Source organism: Setaria italica, chromosome II (assembly GCF_000263155.2).
Source record: "Setaria italica strain Yugu1 chromosome II, Setaria_italica_v2.0, whole genome shotgun sequence".
NCBI lineage: Eukaryota > Viridiplantae > Streptophyta > Magnoliopsida > Poales > Poaceae > Setaria > Setaria italica.
Window position 1 is genome coordinate 23,351,394 of NC_028451.1, and position 18,672 is coordinate 23,370,065.

The following is an 18,672-nucleotide window of genomic DNA, read 5'->3' on the forward strand; positions in this document are numbered from 1 at the left end:
ATTGCCACCATTGTCTCCATTGACCTCATTACTCGTGCTATGCCTCAAGACAAGTATAGTACTCTGATAGCACAGTTGGCAGAACACGCCTATGAACTACTCGACAGAGCGACTCCAATTCCATTTGTATCTCACACCGTATCGAGGTGTAGTCAGCATGGCAGCAACAGAGACCACGTAGGACCTTCAGCTCGACCACGCGAAGATGCCAGATGACACAAGGGCGCAATTGGGGCTCCAAGGCAAAACAGAGATGTAGTTGAAAGCCCAAGACATCACAGAGGAGCGCCTGAGGGTAATAGAACAGCTTCTAGGGGAGGTGCTCGCCACCATAGAGCTGACCCCAAACCCTCGCTCATCGATGGTGATCTCAAGAATAAAATCAATAGCAACCGTAATGCACGCAACATCATCAACAACCAACGTCGGGAGCATGAACTTGAAGAAGACTACAGGGGTGATGACAATGATCACTTTCCCACCTTTACAAGTCGGGTTAGGAGCACAATCTTACCAAAGAAATTCAAACATTTGGGTATCTCCAAGTACGATGACAAGCAAGATCCAGTTCAGTGGTTCCGCTGCTACTCACTGGCGGTCCAGGCTGCAGGGGGGACTGACGACACAAAGGTCATCTACTTTCCTGTATGCATGGAAAGTGCGCCACTAACCTGGCTAGAATCCTTGAAGCCCAATTCCATCAACTCCTGGCAAGACTTGAAACGAGCTTTTACTAGCAACTACTCAGGGGCAATGCAACACTCCGGTAACAGGATCAACTTGGCACAAGTCAAGTAGCAATGAGATGAATCACTACACATCTATCTACATCGTTTCTTTGACAAAAAGGTCACAATTGTGGACATCTTGGAACCAGACGTGATAGAATGCTTCCAGAATGACCTCTATGTTTCAAGACTTCGGTAGGCGTAGTCCTGCGAATGTCAAGGCACTTAAGATCATGGCCCAGTCATGGGCAGATGAGGAGGATAAAAGAATGCGAGAGGTTTGACTAAAATTGCAATCACAGCCGCAACAACAACAATAATCACGGCAACAACCAAGAGCAAGATAGAAACCGCAACGGTGATGTGGCGGAACCACCCATATTAACCTGACTAAAATGCACTTAAGTCACATGACACGCGATCATGCACTTTAAACAAGCCAGCTTGGTCGTCCGTCGAATTTCATCCGATAAACCACTTACTATGGATTGAGAAGCATTGCTCATACGAAGGTGAGTGGGCACAGAGATTACAGCATTCCATCACATTAACATAGTTCAACAATTTATTACATCAGAGTTTTCGAAATTCAAATAGAGTTTGCAAGGTTGTAAACAACAAAGAAGTAAAACATGCGGAAGCTAAACGTCGATACACGATATCATGATGAAACCAATCATGACATCAATGATCCCTGTCCTTACCGTCCGTGGAGGGATCCCACTTGGCCGTCCAACCTGGAGGGAGCTGGTAGGCCAAGTAAGACTAGCACCCAAAACAACAACAAACCTGAAAAAGATAGCCACAAGCAAGGCTGAGTATACTAATACTCAACAAGGCTTACCCGTCAGGTGGTAACTACTCCACTAACTCCTAGACATGCAAGGCTTTTTGGCTGTGGTTTTGTTTTTGCCAAAAGTGACTAAAGTTGGTCATTAACCGGTCTAAATTAGCAACTTATGCTAAGCAAGCATAGTTTCCAACAATTAAAGGACAAGCATCAAGATTAACATCATCATCATGTTCCATCTTTACTCAGTGCGGAATAGCGATCAAGCAGTCCCAAACTGTGAGAGGTAGATGAATCGATTTGAATTTATTAACCATGCATGGTGAACCTATTCCCATGACATCCGCGCACCATGAAAGGTCACTTCACTTGTTAGCCATCCCCATCGATCCCCAGGCACGTGTTAGGGCCAAACTTCCCTGGCATGCGATGCTCCACAGTCCCGGCATCTTGCCGTACTGTGACCGTACTTGCACCCACATGATGCACCATGGGAACCTCGTTGTAGGGAGAGCAGGAGTATAAGCTACGCCCTAGTTCAATCAGGTACTAGGCTTCCCTATCCTATACTAGGTATGAGATTAGTACTTTCAAATACTTGATCACGAACACCAACACATTTCGACCTTAGCAAGTTCATTTAGACAGACGGGGAAATCCACCGACCACCAAAATAGTTCACAATGCCCTGTCCCGCCCGTTGTCCTTATGGTTGTAACATACGTAAACAAATAACTCCTATAACTCGGGAGTGACAAGAAATCATTAGGCTTGTACCGTGTCCCATTAAGCATTGCATCTACGTGACTTATCATGCTAGTGTTCAGATCAAAAGGGTACTAAGTTCATGCATCTAAGGTTTTAGACTATGCCTAGTAACTTAAATGCACAATCATAATCAACATAATTCATTGCAGAAATTTAGAAAACTGGGATATGCTCCGGGCTTTCCTGGAATCTAACATTAGGTTAGTGTTTGTTAGACGACACTCTCGCTTGGCGAGCATCTCCCATCTCGACACTTGCTTAGTCCTTTCATCTTCGGGATAGCTCCACCATACACCGTCTTCAGGTTTGGTTCCACCATCAAGTCCTTCACGTGGTTTATCTAGTGTATCTAGATGAGATGCAAGGTGCAAGAGCGTGAATACGAAGACGGTAAAATGAGATGCATCACACAAAAGCATTTAAGGCAAACATAAGATTATGCAAGACATAGGCACCTAGAGTTATTTAACTATACACCACACAACCTATTATAGAGGGATAGCAAGTACATTAGGCATGGCACACAAGTGAACTTAAGTCAAGCTATTGCAAGAAATTAACAGTCAAGAGCTAATTAAGCATAGCATCATAAAGAACTAGGGTGATGGTGCTTATCAACTGGCATACATAAGAGCATCACACAACTAGCAAGTTGAAGGTGATCAAAGTATTTTATATTTATTTTTAAACCACTCATACACAAGCAAGTCACACACCAACATCACTAAGGTTCTAGCAACTTATCCAGCAAGGTTATTTTGTAGCAACATGCATACATGACCATTTATTAGTTAAGTGCTTGACCAACATTATACTACACATTTATAAGATCCTCAGGTAGATCAAGTTAACTTTAATATTGATATGAGCTAACTAGCCAGCACATAAGGCAACATCAAATTAAAGCTAATAACTTAAGCACATACACAGAATCTGGACAGTAGCATAGTAGTCACTTATTTAGCTATAACAAGAAATATAAGCATACGATAAGGGTGACCCTAGACTTTCCGTAAGGTTAATGAAATTATCTAAAACTTTTTTATTAACACCAAAAGCTGATTCAACAAATAACAAGGTGAAAATACACCAATAAGCAGATCGGTACAAACAAGGATAGAAAACTGTCATAAACTTCAGAGAGCAATAGGTTGAGTTTTATCTTTCACAACAAAGTGGTTTTAGACTTTTTTGAAATCTTAGAAAAACTTGAACAACTTTGTTATAAACACCACAAGCTAATTTCAAAGTTAACCAGGTCAAACATCACAAAGAAGACATCTCTGTCCAGATTAGGATAGATTCTGTCATTCCACTTCACAAGCTCATAACTGGAGATGTAGACCACCAAAAGGGATGATATTTAACAATTTGGAAATATCATGCAAAACCCTACACTTCTCTATTATCTCCAAGACATGATTCAAAACTTAGTAAAGTCAAACAATACAATCATTTAGACCTATACATAGAGCACGCAAAACCTGACAATGGACTTGTAAAATCTATAGCTCCTAAATCATCAGGCTTATGGTTATGAAAATTTAACACAAGCTATATTATAAAGTTAGCTACAGCTTTTGTATTCACTATATTTACAGAAAACGTCATTATAATCTCAAAAATATTACCACAACAGAAACTATTCTAGCAACCATTTCAACACATATGCAACAAGGTTCTTCATTTAGTTCTTTAACAAGGTAACATATGCATAAGTTAAACAGATAGCTCACAAATACTATGAACATAGTTAATTAGCATTAGCTTTAGGTAACATGGAACACCCTAAACACCTTAAGCAAGAATTAAAGCAAAGGTGAAGAACTTATATAAGCAACATAATGCATTAGTTGTTATATTCATATGAGTTATATTCAAAGCTTAACCACTACTTATCATAACTTAGCATCATACGTACCCCTCAAAAACAACTATTAAAAGCTTCACATGACTTAAGTATATGCATCTACTAGCAAACTTTCATTATCCAATTATGTAGTAAACATATATATTAATTATAGATGATGTGGCAAACACCTCATTTGGAGTTGAGATTTTTATGGATGATAGATGTTATCAAAACATGGCTACTGTACAAATTTCACATGCTCAAGTTGTATAAATTAATTGCCCTGAAAAAGACAAATTGCTAACGCAAGAAAACATGTAAAAGCAAGATAATTCTAAAGATCATTATTTTCTATAAACACATAGCCATATTATATGTTATTATGGTAGAACAACATCATACAAAAGTAGTGGAACCACATTTCCCATTTTTACACCTACATAAAAGTTATAACTTATTTAAAATAATTTATGAAGTAATAAACAAGTTAAATCAATAACTCAGTCCTACATGCACCAATCAATATGAAATTTTTACCACAGCACAAGAGAATCATTTATAGCCTACCATGAAAATTTCACAGCAATAGGAGCACCACAACGTTATATACGAAAATGATAAGCAAAACAAGCTAAAATTGCCTATTAAATCAAAACATGAGAAAAACAGCATATCACTAGCATGTTTAATATTTTTCTTAGCTAGAGAGTGTTATCACAAGATTAACACAACTGGAATCACAATCTTTGGACTTCTATAACTCAAAATATGCACCCAACCAACTTAAAAGGATTTCTAAAAGCACTTTGCAAGGATAAAAAAAACATCAGAAAATTCTACTAACACATATCAGATTATGACTCTACTTCATATTTCTTCTCACAAGGATTCCAAAACATATTCATTTGCTATTTTAAGATTTTTCTAGAATTTACTACGAATTTCCAAAGTTGCAACCTTTTTAGATCTAGGAAATAAAGAAAACTGAGACAATCTTGTAATCTGGCCCCCAAGTCTACGGTTTACATGCCCAAAAGTCCCCGAATTTCTTCCATAACCCCCTGCACTTCCTTCTTCTTCTCCAATGAGGCCCCCCTCGCACAAACAGCACACAACATAGGCACGCACGCATGGGAACAGGTACGGCCAGCCATGAACTTGGGTCGGCGGTGGGGGAAAGAGAAGGGGCGGCTTCAGGAGGGAGAGGGGTGGCACCTTGGGACCAGAGGCTCACCAGCAGAGGCAGGTAGGCAGCGAGGAGAGGAACGGCGCCCTCCTGGAGCTACCAAACCCACGGATGGAGGTGCCCACCGTGGGGAGCCGCGCACGGTGAGCGAGAGAGCCCGGGAAGGGGCAAAACGGATGCGGGATGTCGAGTAGGCACCGTGGCTACAAGGAATCGGCCGGAGATGCACCAACCGCGGCGGCTTTTGCCGGCAAAGTTTAGGAAAAAGTGGAGCTCAGTGTTCTGTTAATGGAGATTGGGGAGGGAGAGTTGGGGGCTTTATATAGGAGGAGGATGGTGAGGATAAGGACGGGCGGAGTGACTCACCATGGAGCACAAGGATTGGCAGGGAGGGAAGCCCCCATGGGCGCCGACCAACTGGAGCTCAGCCCCTGCAGGCCAACGGTGTGCATCTGGTGACGTGAGGAAGGAGAAGAAGTGCTGACGCATGGGCCTGCGAAGAAATAAAACGTACCAACTTTGACCCCTTCAACGACCTAGCTATCAATGTTCAAAAATTCTCCAAAAATACTCGTTGGAAAGATAAAATTACCAAGAATCCAATTCTAAAGAATCAACCCAAAAGCTTTTATGGTTTGCACACAATCATCAAAACAAAACAGCTAAAATTAAACTTTAAATGAATTTTTGGCACAAGAAAACATCTCTAAAAAATTTGGTAAAAATATTTTAAAATCACTAAATGGTGTCTAGTATTTGAATAAAATATTTGGGGGGCATAGTGGTATGGAATAAATTGGGGTTCCTTCACAAATTTGATTTTTCACCAATAAATAATAAAATTCTGGGCACTTATTAATGTGTAGTTAAAATGTTCATCTATGTACAAATGATGCTCATGATGGTTGACTATGCACAAATAGATGTTCATGATGCTTAATTATGCATGATGATGCTTGTGATGCGTGTCATAGTGAAGGTGTCAGGTTTAACGCGTATTCTCACACCAAGTTCGAACTACGTGGTTTAATTTCCAAAAGTGAAGGTTCAGGAACAAGGTATGTGCTATGACTTTTATAAAGATCAACAAGGAAAAGCTCGAAGAATTTTGGGATAGGATGGTAGGACCTTTGGTGGAACGTCGGTCAAAGCTATTTTGGAATTGGATTTGAAATTTGACCGATCATCTACTCGATTTTGGAACATCCTTTGCTCAAAATCAGAAGAAGTTCTGTGAGTGGAAGGTGTTCAACTTGAAAAGTTTTACCACTTTTATATTGGTCAAGGTTCAAGTTCTTATATAAAATTTGTTTTTATTTGCTTCACAAATGATTCTCAACAGGAGGGAGTTTTAACACTTGGTTCAAAATCTAAGGTATTTTTGGACCTTAACTCTCAGAAATTTGGAGTTAGCTTTGATTTGCTTCTTAATCATCTCGATGATTATTTGATTTAGGTTCTTAGTTACTCGGGCTGTCACAGGTGACCACTAAAATCATTACTCGGGTAACCAAAACCGCAAGCGCAAGCCTGACAATATCATTGTAGCAATGATAAACTCAAGTAAGAAAGGATCTTACAGACATCAAGACAGGCCTGCATTCAGTGAGCTGCTGAAAAAGTAGTGCCCGTGGCACCCACACAGCAAGCACGCGCGATAGATTGCTACAGCCTGTGCAGGGTAATGAAAGATTTGCCAGAACCCCCGAACAATAACAATGACAAGGGAAAAGGCAAAGAAGACGAAGGTGAAGATGGCGAAAACAAGTTCCAGACCCCGTCCAAGACCGTCAACGTCATCTTTGGCGGGATCCCAGGCACTTCCTCTAAGCGGTCCTAGAAATTAGTACTCAGATTGATCATGTCCATTAAGCCCGCTACTCCCACACCCCTCAAGTGGTCCGAGGTACAGATTACCTTCTCCAGGAAAGACCAATGGACAAGTTTCTCAGAACTAGGACAATTCCCGCTCGTCCTGGACCAAGTTGTCGCTGCCTCAAGACTCACCAAAGTACTCATCGATGGCGGTAGTGGTCTCAATGTCATTTTCACCACAACTCTAAAGAAGATGGGCCTCAACATTACTAACATGCTCACCCTAACAAACTCCCCGTTCTATGGGATTGTCCCAGGCAGCACAGCTATACCGCTTGGACAAGTAGTCCTACCGGTTACCTTCGGAACGAAAGAACACTATCGAACAGAATACATCCATTTCGAGGTGGTGGACTTCGAGACTTCTTATCACGCTATCCTTGGAAGACCAGCACTGGCCAAATTCATGGCAATCCCACACTATGTTTACCTGCTCCTGAAGATGCCAGGACCCAAGGGAGAACTCTCCCTACGTGGAGACTTGCGAAGGTCATACGAATGTGACACAAAAGCTGTTGAGTTGGCGGCAACTACTCAAGTACCCAGCTCGATGCAACAAGTCTTCACCACTTTAAAGAAGCTCTCCCTGGCAGAACTCAAAATCCCGGAGAATAAGTCAAAAGCTACTAAAGTCAAGCCGGCAAGTGATGTGGACTTCAAAGCCATTGACCTTGAGACCGGCGACTCCTCCAAGATAGCCCTGATTAGCACAGGGCTCGATGCAAAATAGGAAAGCGCGCCTGTTAGTTTCCTTCGGGCAAACCGAGATATTTTCGCATGGAAACCGGCAGATATGCCAGGTGTACCCGAGGAATTGATTGAGCACTCACTCAACGTAAATCCTAAAGCTACTCCAAAGAGACAGAGACTACGCAAATTCACCTAGGACAGAAGAGAAGCCATCAAGAAAGAGCTAGCAAAACTACTCGTGGCAAGCTTCCTAAAAGAAGTCTTCCATCTTGAGTGGCTCGCCAACCCAGTCCTGGTCCGCAAGAATAACAACAATGAATGGAGGATGTGTGTGGACTACACAGACCTCAAGAAGCACTGTCCTAAGGATCCCTTCGGGCTCCCAAGGAGTGATCAAGTCATCGATTCTATAGTTGGATGCGCATTACTCTGCTTCCTGGATTGCTACTCAGGATATCACCAGATAGCCCTCAAGGAAGAAAACTAAGTCAAAATTGTGTTTAACACCCCTTTTGGAGCTTTCTGCTACAAAAAAATATCCTTCAGGTTGAAGAACGCAGGAGCAACGTATCAACGCACTATCCAGATGTGCTTTGAGAAACAACTCCACCGCAACGTGGAAGCATATGTGGATGATGTGGTAGTCAAGACTAGAAATCCAAACGATCTTATCGCAGACTTGGAAGAAACCTTCACCAGCCTGCGAGCGTTCCGATGGAAACTCAACCCTACAAAGTGCATCTTTGGCATACCTTCTGGAAAACTACTCGGATTCATCATTAGCCACAGAGGCATTGAAGCAAACCCCAAGAAAATCACCACCATTACCAATATGCAAGCTCCGTCCGGCATTAAGGACGTCCAGAAGCTGACAGGATGCATGGCGGCCCTCAACAGATTCATTTCAAGGCTTGGAGAATGGGGCCTCCCCTTCTTCAAACTACTCAAGCGGCAAGACAAGTTTCAATGGACCGAAGAGGTGGATAAAGATTTGCTACAATTGAAGGATTTCCTATCAAAGCCACCAATCCTCACAGCGCTTACCCCAAATGAAGACTTGCTGTTATATATCTGTAACGACCGACCCCTAAGCCTTCCAGTTAGTCGTGATCGCAGCCCTTAGCTTTAGTCAGCTGTCTCGCTTGACCGCACCTAAGTGCCCAGTTTTCCGCCGGTCCCGACCCCTGAGATCCGACCCCTTCCCGCTTCGCTCCTCTCCCGACCCCGGCGAGCTCAGCCCACCGTCGGATTCTGCTGATCTTTCTCACCCGTCCGATCTATCCACCGGTGGACCCGCGAGATCTTTTTCCAGATCCCCCGCGACAGCCGCACTCGAGTTGCATGGCCACCTCAGAGTCTTCCTACCGCGTGGCTCGTCTTCTTCGACGCCTGCCGCTCAGTTTTGTCTCTAGCAAGCAACTGAGTGGGTTCCCGCGCCCCTTTCCCCAATAGCAGCGGAAGCCCTCTGCACCCCTTTCTGCAAGGCCTCGTCTCCCGCGCCCATCATCACGCCACCAGATCCCGGCCCTAGAGCCTGATGTCGCCCGTCTTTTCCGTCCCTTCAGCCACAGTTGCGCCACCGGGTCGTCGCTACACGACGATTCCTACACCGCCAACCCCGACCACGGCCGCGACAATTCCTTTCCCCGCTCTGTCAGAAGCCGCCCGACAATCTGTTGTTCCGCGCTCTCCCCCGCGCCCGCGTCCGCCTGTCTTCTCACCTGTGCACCCTCGATTCTAGCGCCATTAAACCGGTCGCTTCTATCACCTCTTCCGCACGGCGACACCCGCTTTCCGCCAAATCTCAACCACCAGTCTACCCGCCCCTACGCCGCCCTGACGGCAGAACGCAATGATCGCTGGCGTCACCCCCGGAGTTCTGCACCACCGCCCTCTTTGCTCAATCGCCGCCCCGGCAGAGCACTCCATTGCTTCTCCCCGGCCTTCGCGCTGCTCCCCTTCTCCCTCTCCACGCCGTTTCCTTTCCTCTGCTCCAGCAGCTATAAAAGGAATGCCCCCATCGCCGGAGTTCCCTCCGCTCTTGTTGCCTTTAGCCTTCTCTAGCTCCCTGCTCAAGCTCCTAGCGCCACCTACCCAGCTCTTGAGGAGTTCTTCTCTCAGTTCTCCCTCAGTTTTCTCCAAGTCACCAGCAGCTTGCTCCTCCGTGCTGCGTAAAAGCTCTCTTGTGATACGCAAGAAGCAGCGCCGCCGCCGGAGCATTGCCAGTCTTAGCCCCTGCTCGAAGCTTTAGTCCCTCCGCCCAAATCTGCCTCTTTCCGACCTCCCGCTTTCCTTTCAGGAAGAAGGTGAGTTGCCGACCCCAGTCCGCCTCGCCCGACCCCTCCTATCCGTCCGACACCGGTTCCATCTCGCCCAACCCTGTCTGTTCCGCCGACCCTTATCCGCCTCGCCCGAGGGCTTGGCTGTGATCTTTTTCTTCAACTCGAGGGTGTATGTGTAAAACTTGGGAACCCTTCAGCGCTTGCGTCTAAGGACCCCTAGTTATCACATCCTCTAGTTCAAGGATCAGACCACTAATTCCTTTCCTACCCTTACCTCTTGATCATCATCAGCTCTCGAACCACCATAACCTCCTGCTCTTTGTCGCGAGTTTCTGGGCTCAGGCGAGCCAGTGTTGCTGTTGAAATAACCGTCTAAGCTAACCCTTGCATTGCATTCGTGTAGAGCTGCACCTCGCCGACGGTTTCTACGAGCTTCACCCAGCGCCAGAAGAAGAAGCTGTAGCCGAGCTCCTGCCCTCCGAAGCCAAAGTCGCCCCAGAAGTCGAGCAGTTCCCGTCCTCCTTGCTTGAAGGCAAGCCCCGGTTGCATGAAAGTCCTATGTGTTTTACCAGACTTGCGCATGCCTTCTGTAACATGCTTGTGCATTTACGTATAGGAGTTGTGTGAAACCCTAGATGCATGACTCAGTGACCCATGATCTGAGCACTAGCTGTTGGACCGAGTAGCTGCATTGCTTAACTAGGAAAAACGGTAAAAGCCGAGTGATTTCCTGTCACTCGCGAGTTATAGGAGTTGCATGTTTACTCTCCTGTTATAACTATAAGGACGATGGACGGGGCAGGATTTTGGGTAACTCTTTGGTGGTCGGATGGTCGCCCTGTCTGTCTATGAAATCTTGCTAAGGCCCGACAGTGGTGGTGTTCGTGATCAAGTGTTTGAAAGTACTAGCCTCATACTTAGTATGGGATGAGGAAGCTTAGTACCGGATTGAACCTAGATGTGAGCGGTCGCCCCATTGTTCTTGGAACAGAGTTTCCCCTGCTGGTTGTCGCACGTGGTGGCAATGTGTGGTCACAGAACGGCAGAGGCCGGGTCTGTGGAACCTTGCACCAAAGGAAATGGGCCCGACACGGGTTAGGGGATTGATGGGGAAGGCCGACACAGGAAGCGACCTCCGGGTGCGCGGATGTCGTGAGGCTAGGTTCACCATGCATGGTTAAAGAACTCGAATCGATTCGTCTGCCTCTCACAGTTTGAGATTGCTTGATCGCTATGTCACCCTGAGTAAATGAGGAATTTGATGATGGCAATGTTTGATGTTATATCTTCACATCTTGTTTGGCTCTATGATTGCTTAGAATAGGTTGCACAACCTAGACTGGTAATGAACATAGAACCGGAGCTAAAACTGAAATAGGGTTACTTAGTGCTTTTGGCAACCAAACCCCTCAGCCAAGAAGCCTTGCATGTCTAGAAGGAGGAGTAGTCCTTACTCCTATCGGTTAAGTCTTGTTGAGCTTAGTAGCTCAGCCTTGTTGTGGCTTCTGTTTTCAGGTGAAGTTGCTACTTCCGACCCCTCTCTGGTTGGTGCTTGGCCGCCCCAGCTCCCGCCAGGCTGGACGGTCGAGTGGGACCCCTCCTCGGACGGCGAGGAGAGGACTCAGTGATGTTCTGGCTGGCCTCGCCTGGACATCCGACCACGATGAAGTCTTCCGCTAGTGTTTCTCTGTTGTTTTCTTGAAATCTTGTAAAACTCTGGTGTTGGATTTTATGGCCGAACTAAATGGGTAAAACTTGTTCAACTCAGTGGACTTGTTGTATTCTCTGTAACCACTCACCTTCGTGTGGGTTTGCTAAACTCGATCCTGTTTAAGTGGTTAAATCGGATGAAATCCGACGACATTTCGTGTTAGCTCGGGTTAGGCAGGAGTGTCGCATGTTAGGCGGCTTAACCCTGTTTAATCAAGCTAATCCGAGGTGGTTCCGCCACAGCTGGTATGAGAGCCGTGTTTAGCATTCAGAGAACCCAACGAGCCCTAAACACTTCTTTGAAAAGGATAAAAGTTGCAAGAAACTTTTGAAAACCTCGTATGATCGTTAAGGATGACTTAGTGCGAGAGGCCGTAGGGGATTTTGGGGTTGTTTTAGGTGACTAATAAGTACTTGGTTATTTTGCTAACTCTTCCAGCACTTCGCCACGTCTATCATACGTGTGCCGAGTTCCGCATCGCGAGTATGCGAGGGTTGATAGGGAGCTCCATTCAAAGGACCCTATCTTCGCGGTTGTTTTCGCCCACGTCTATTACACGTGCGCAGGTTCCGTATGTGTTCCATATGAAGGTTGGTACGGTTCGATTCCAACGAGCCTATGAGCACGGTTGTTTCTCCACGTTTGTCATACGTGCGCCGATTCCGCATCACGAGTATGCGAAGGGTTATATGGTTCTATTCAAAGGGAGCCTATTTCCACGGTTGAGTGCTGTCCATGCAGCCTTAAACGCATGGGTGCCGTTCCTATAGTGAGCGGTAATGTTTGGGAACGCTTTCGTGGGTGCTGGCACGGAAGGTTCGTGTGTGGTGTTTTCCTGCAGGTTGCTAACTGCGTTCGTTTTAAGAGACGTTGCTAGAACCGACTAGTTATTATAGGGAGAGACGTATTGTTGCCTTGTCACCGGCGCTGACCGCGTAAGACCCAAAGTTTGGGCAGTTGTTTTTGGTTAAGAGTAAGGTAGGCCGTGCATGCGTCATATCCAAAAGGTTGTACGGTCCCTTTTCTCAACAGCAACCCTGTCCGAAAGAGTTCTTTTGATCTAAGGATTTCTAGTTTCTCTTAGTTGCTCTTGGTGAAACCCGTATGCTCCTCTATCCGACCCCTGACCCTTGGAATCTATCTCACGTGGTTTCGGTTTTTCTTGGTTCCAGATGGCTGTTCCCGGACATGTTGTTTTTGGAGCGGACGGTACCTTCCAGTCAACGTGCCTGCATTTCGAGGGGTTTTCCGTGATTCTGTGGGATACGCTGAAGTGGTTTGGGTATCAGTCCCCGCCCTTGTATGCCGGGCGGTTATATATGGAACAGGGCATTCAGATGTGCCAGGTGCAAGCGTTGGTACCACCTCCCCTTGCCCGGCCCGACTGGCCCTCTCTTGGCATAATAGCCTATGGTCTCGCTCCGGAAGATACATGGGAGTCCGCCGCCCTTCAGTTGCTCACCCAGTTCTGTCAGCTACATCCCGTGGAAATCACGCTAGACCCGATCGGTCTCTTCCCCATCAGGAACCGGCTGGACCCGGCCTGGCTTGACCGCGTCGGGAACATCGAGGTGTTGGCCACCACCTGCGCCATGGTCACCATCTCCACCAACATCCGGTGCATGGCCGCCCTCTACCGGTTGATAGAGCTTCAAGGAAGAGCCATGACCCTCTTCGCCTGGACGGCTGCAGATACCCACGGTTACCTCCAGGCAGCAAGAAGAGACATGGTAGGCCAAACCTACCAGCTGATCCAGCGTGGTATCCAGATCCACGATATGCAAGATCGGATCTCCGAGCTAGAAGGAGAAATCGCCGACCTCGTGGACGGCATGATAGAGCTCTCGGAGGAAAAGATGGAGGTGGAAATGGAGTTGGCAGTCGCCAATGCCCACCTGGAGGAGCACCAAGCCGAGCTCGAGGATATGCATGCCCTCAACATGCAGCTCGAAGCTCAGGAGGACCCTGAGGAAAATGAGGGAGCGTCCAGCATGGACATAGAAGAAGATGGCGCCCCTTCTCCGACTCATAGTGTCCCTTGGTAGCTTAAGGGTTCTCAGGGAACCATCTTTTGTTGTACTCCTCGGCAGCCTAGATTTTGGAAAAGTTGTAATAGGTTAGCCTCGAGTTGAGTGCTCTTTGTGTTGAAAAACCGTTGTGTATAAAGTTAACCCCGGTGCATAGCTTTCTCCTCTTCGTATGGTGTGAATGCTAGGGTTGATTAAGTTGCGCCGTAACCCTATGCTGTTTTCGGGGAGCCTGTTCAGTTGGCCGACCCTAGTTTGCGAGCCAGAGTGCGCCGACCTTTGAGGCAGTCTCCGCCTCGTCCGACCCTTTTCAAGTACGGACCGTGTCCGACCCCTTGGTCTGAGTGGATCCGATCACGGGAGTCTGTATGTGGCATGTGTTGCCTGAAGTGGAGTACCATGTCAATTAGAGGTTATCTATGCCGAGAATGGGAGGAATGTGCTTCCTCTATGAGGACGTGTGATGCACCATTGGCAAGAGTCGCATTAAGGGATTTAATTATACGTTCCATTTGTTGGAGTGCACCTAAGATTATGAAATTAATGGGGCGTTAACTCTTGCAGATGGCGCACTGCACTAGGTCTGGATCTGTGCCCAGTGGTAGTAATCAGCGACAGGATCTTCCCCCGCCCCCGCCCCCGCCCCCATCGCCATTGGAGGCAATCCTAGCACCTCAAACTGAGCTGCTAAGGCATCTGGTGTAAGGACAACAACAACCGCCACAGGGTGGAAGAGCTCAGCAGCACCCCCATATCGCACGATATGAGGACTTTCTGGGGACGCAGCTCCCGCTGTTCCAAAAGACACAAGAACCGCTCGATGCTGACGCATGGGTTCGTACGATCGAATCCAAGTTCGAGCTCCTCACCGCTCCATGCCCTGATCACAACAAGGCGCGGTTCGCAGCTCAGCAGCTGCGTGGCTCCGCACGGCTTTGGTGGGACCACTACCATGCCATGCTGCCGGCTGGCCACGTGGTCAGCTGGAACGAGTTCAAGACGGCGTTCAAGGCGCATCACATTCCCGAAGGTCTCCTGGAGCGTAAGCTCAACGAGTTTCTGGCCCTCACCCAAGGAACTCAGGATGTGCTGCATTACGCCCAAGCTTTCAATGACCTATGCCGTTATGCTGGCTATCATGCGGACACAGACGAGAAGAAGCGGGACAGATTCCGCCGAGGACTGAGCTTGGAGCTCAGGGAAAGGCTGAACCCCATCAGGGTGGACACCTACAACGAGTTGGTCAACCTGGCCATCTCTCAGGAGGACTGCATGCAAGCCCTCAAGGCCGACCAGAAGAGGAAAACCTCTGTGGCATTTCCGAGTCCACCGACTCGAAGGTTCCGGATGATCCCTCCACAAGCCCCTGGCTGACCCCAGCAATCAGGGAAATGGATCGCCCGACCCCCGCCGGCAACAACGCCTCGTTTTCCAGGCTTCCAACCGCAAGTACCCCGGCCGACCCTGCCAACGCCACCTCACCCGGCAGCCAGTAATCGTTGTTTTACCTGCGGCAATGAAGGACATTTTGCAAAGGACTGCCCCAGGAACAAGAACCAACAGCAAGGTCAGAACCCCATGGCAGCCAGAGGAAGGAGGCCCAAGGTGCAAGTCCGACAAGGCCAACTCAACTACACCAGCTTGACCGAACTCCCCGAAGGTGCGCCTGTAATGACGGGTACTTTCCTTGTTTTAAATCAAGCTGTTGTTGTGTTGTTTGATTCGGGAGCCTCTCATAGCTTTATCGGGAATAAGGCAAGGGAAAGATGTGGGCTAAGTGTCGGTCACACTAAGGAACCCTATGTGATCGCCACTCCTAGAGGAAGGATAACGTCGGATCAGGTCGTTATTCTTGTACCTCTCCAGCTAGGCCCCACCCTCTTCAAGGAAAACCTTATCATCCTTGACCTAAAAGGCATAGATGTCATCCTTGGTATGGACTGGATGGCCCGACATCATGTTGTTCTAGATACATCAGCCCGATCTCTTTACATCAGCTCACCCTCTCATGGTAGTTCTACCGTATCCTTGACCCATCCTGAGTCTTCGACTCCTTGTGCCTACCCTCTCTTGGGAGCCCGTCTAGAAGACCTCCCTGTTATCTGTGAGTACCCTGATGTGTTTCCAGAAGATTTGCCGGGTATGCCACCTGACAGAGAAGTGGAGTTTTTCATAGAGTTGATTCCTGGCACGGCCCCGATATCTAAGAGACCCTATCGGATGCCACCCGCTGAGTTAGCCGTGTTGAAGACCCAGTTGCATGATATGTTGGAAAAGGGCTTCATTCGACCCAGTACATCATCTTGGGGTTGCCCCGCCCTGTTTGTGAAGAAGAAAGATGGCAGTCTACGTATGTGTGTGGATTACCGACCCCTCAATGCTGTGACGGTCAAGAACAAGTACCCGCTGCCACGCATTGATGTCTTGTTCGATCAGTTAGCCGGAGCAAAAGTGTTCTCCAAGATCGATCTTCGTTATGGTTATCACCAAATAAAGATTCGACCCTGCGACATACCCAAGATAGCTTTCTCTACTAGATATGGACTGTACGAGTACCTAGTCATGTCCTTTGGACTCACCAATGCACCCGCTTATTTCATGTACCTTATGAACTCGGTGTTTATGCCCGAGCTGGACAAGTTTGTAGTGGTGTTCATTGATGATATCCTAGTGTACTCGAAGGACGAGGAAGAGCATGCCGACCATCTTCATATAGTTCTCCAACGGCTGAGAGATCACCAGCTCTATGCTAAGTTCTCCAAGTGTGAGTTTTGGTTAGATAGTGTCAAGTTTCTGGGACACACTATCTCCAAGGACGGTATTGCCGTGGATCCCAGCAAGGTACAAGAAGTCATGGAATGGAAGTCTCCTACCTCAGTACACCAGATCAGGAGTTTCCTTGGACTTGCAGGTTACTATCGGTGTTTCATACCGGATTTCTCCAAGATAGCTAAGCCGATGACTGAGTTGCTGAAGAAAGAGGTCAAATTTGTGTGGGACACCAAGTGTGAAGAAGCTTTCAAGACCCTGAAGCACTTGCTGACCACCGCCCCAGTTTTGGCTCAGCCCGACCCCTCTAGGCCGTATGACGTATACTGTGACGCCTCTGGCACTGGACTCGGATATGTTCTCATGCAAGACAGCCGAGTCATTGCCTATGCCTCACGTGCATTACGACCTCACGAGCTAAGCTACCCGACACATGACCTTGAGTTAGCAGCAGTGATACATGCCTTAAAGATATGGAGGCACTACCTAATGGGAGCTCACTGCAACATATACACCGACCACAAGAGCCTCAAGTACATCTTCATTCAAGCCGACCTCAACATGCATCAGAGAAGATGGCTGGAGTTGATAAAGGATTATGAATTGGAAGTACACTATCATCCTGGCAAAGCCAATGTGGTAGCCGATGCCCTTAGCCGCAAACCCCATTGCAACTGCTTGTTGTCAATAGCCTTCACCAAAACCCTGTGTCACGAGATGGGAAAACTAAGTTTGGAGATTGTTCCTCATGGAACCCTTGGTCACATCATCCTTGACTCAGTTTTGGAGGACCAAATTCGGTCAGCACAAGTTAAGGATGAAGAAATAAAACGGATCATCAGTAAGATCTCAGTAAAGGATGAAGGATATAAGCAATTCCGTCAGGACAAAACGGGAGGTGTGTATTATGGAAACCGACTAGTAGTGCCCGCCGACCCCGAGTTAAGGAAGCAAATCCTAGATGAAGCTCATCTCTCCAAGTTCTCGATCCATCCTGGCAGCAATAAGATGTACCATGATCTCCGTCAAACCTTTTGGTGGAGTGGAATGAAACCGGAGATAGCTCGTTATGTTTCAGAATGTGACACCTGTCAACGTGTCAAGGCCAGTCATTTGAAGGTAGCAGGAACCTTGCAGCCGCTACCTATTCCCTCTTGGAAGTGGGAAGACATCAGCATGGACTTCATAGTTGGATTACCCCTTACAACACAATGATATGATTCCATCTGGGTTATAGTGGACCGTCTGACCAAGACATCACATTTCCTTCCTGTTCGCACCACCTACACAGTCAAGCAATATGCAGAGTTGTACCTCGACCGTATAGTTTCCCTACATGGTGTACCCAAGACCATCGTCTCTGATCGAGGAGTTCAGTTTGTGGCACGTTTTTGGGAGCAACTACAAGCATCTATGGGCACCAAGCTCATCCGAAGCTCAACATATCATCTTCAAACCGATGGCCAAACCGAGAGAATCAACCAGATTCTTGAAGACATGTTAAGAGCCTGTGTTATCCACTATGATAAAAACTGGGACAAGTGTCTGCCCTTAGCAGAATTCTCCTACAATAACAGCTATCAGGCCAGTTTGAAGATGGCACCGTTTGAGGCCCTGTACGGCCGGAGATGCAGGACACCCTTGAACTGGTCCCAACCAGGGGAGAGACAGGTCTATGGCTCTGACTTAGTGGCAGAAGCCGAAGAGCAAGTGAAGGTAATTCAAGCACATCTCAAGGCCGCCCAATCCCGACAGAAGAGTTACTCTGACCAGCGGAGAAGACCCCTGCAGTTCGACCTTGGTGATCATGTGTACCTTCGAGTTTCCCCGACCAAAGGAGTGCAACGGTTTGGAATAAAAGGCAAATTAGCTCCCCGCTATGTTGGCCCTTATGAGATTGTGGAGATATGTGGACCCGTTGCTTACCGGATCCAACTCCCAGAACAGTTATCAGCCATACATGATGTTTTCCATGTGTCTCAACTGAAGAAGTG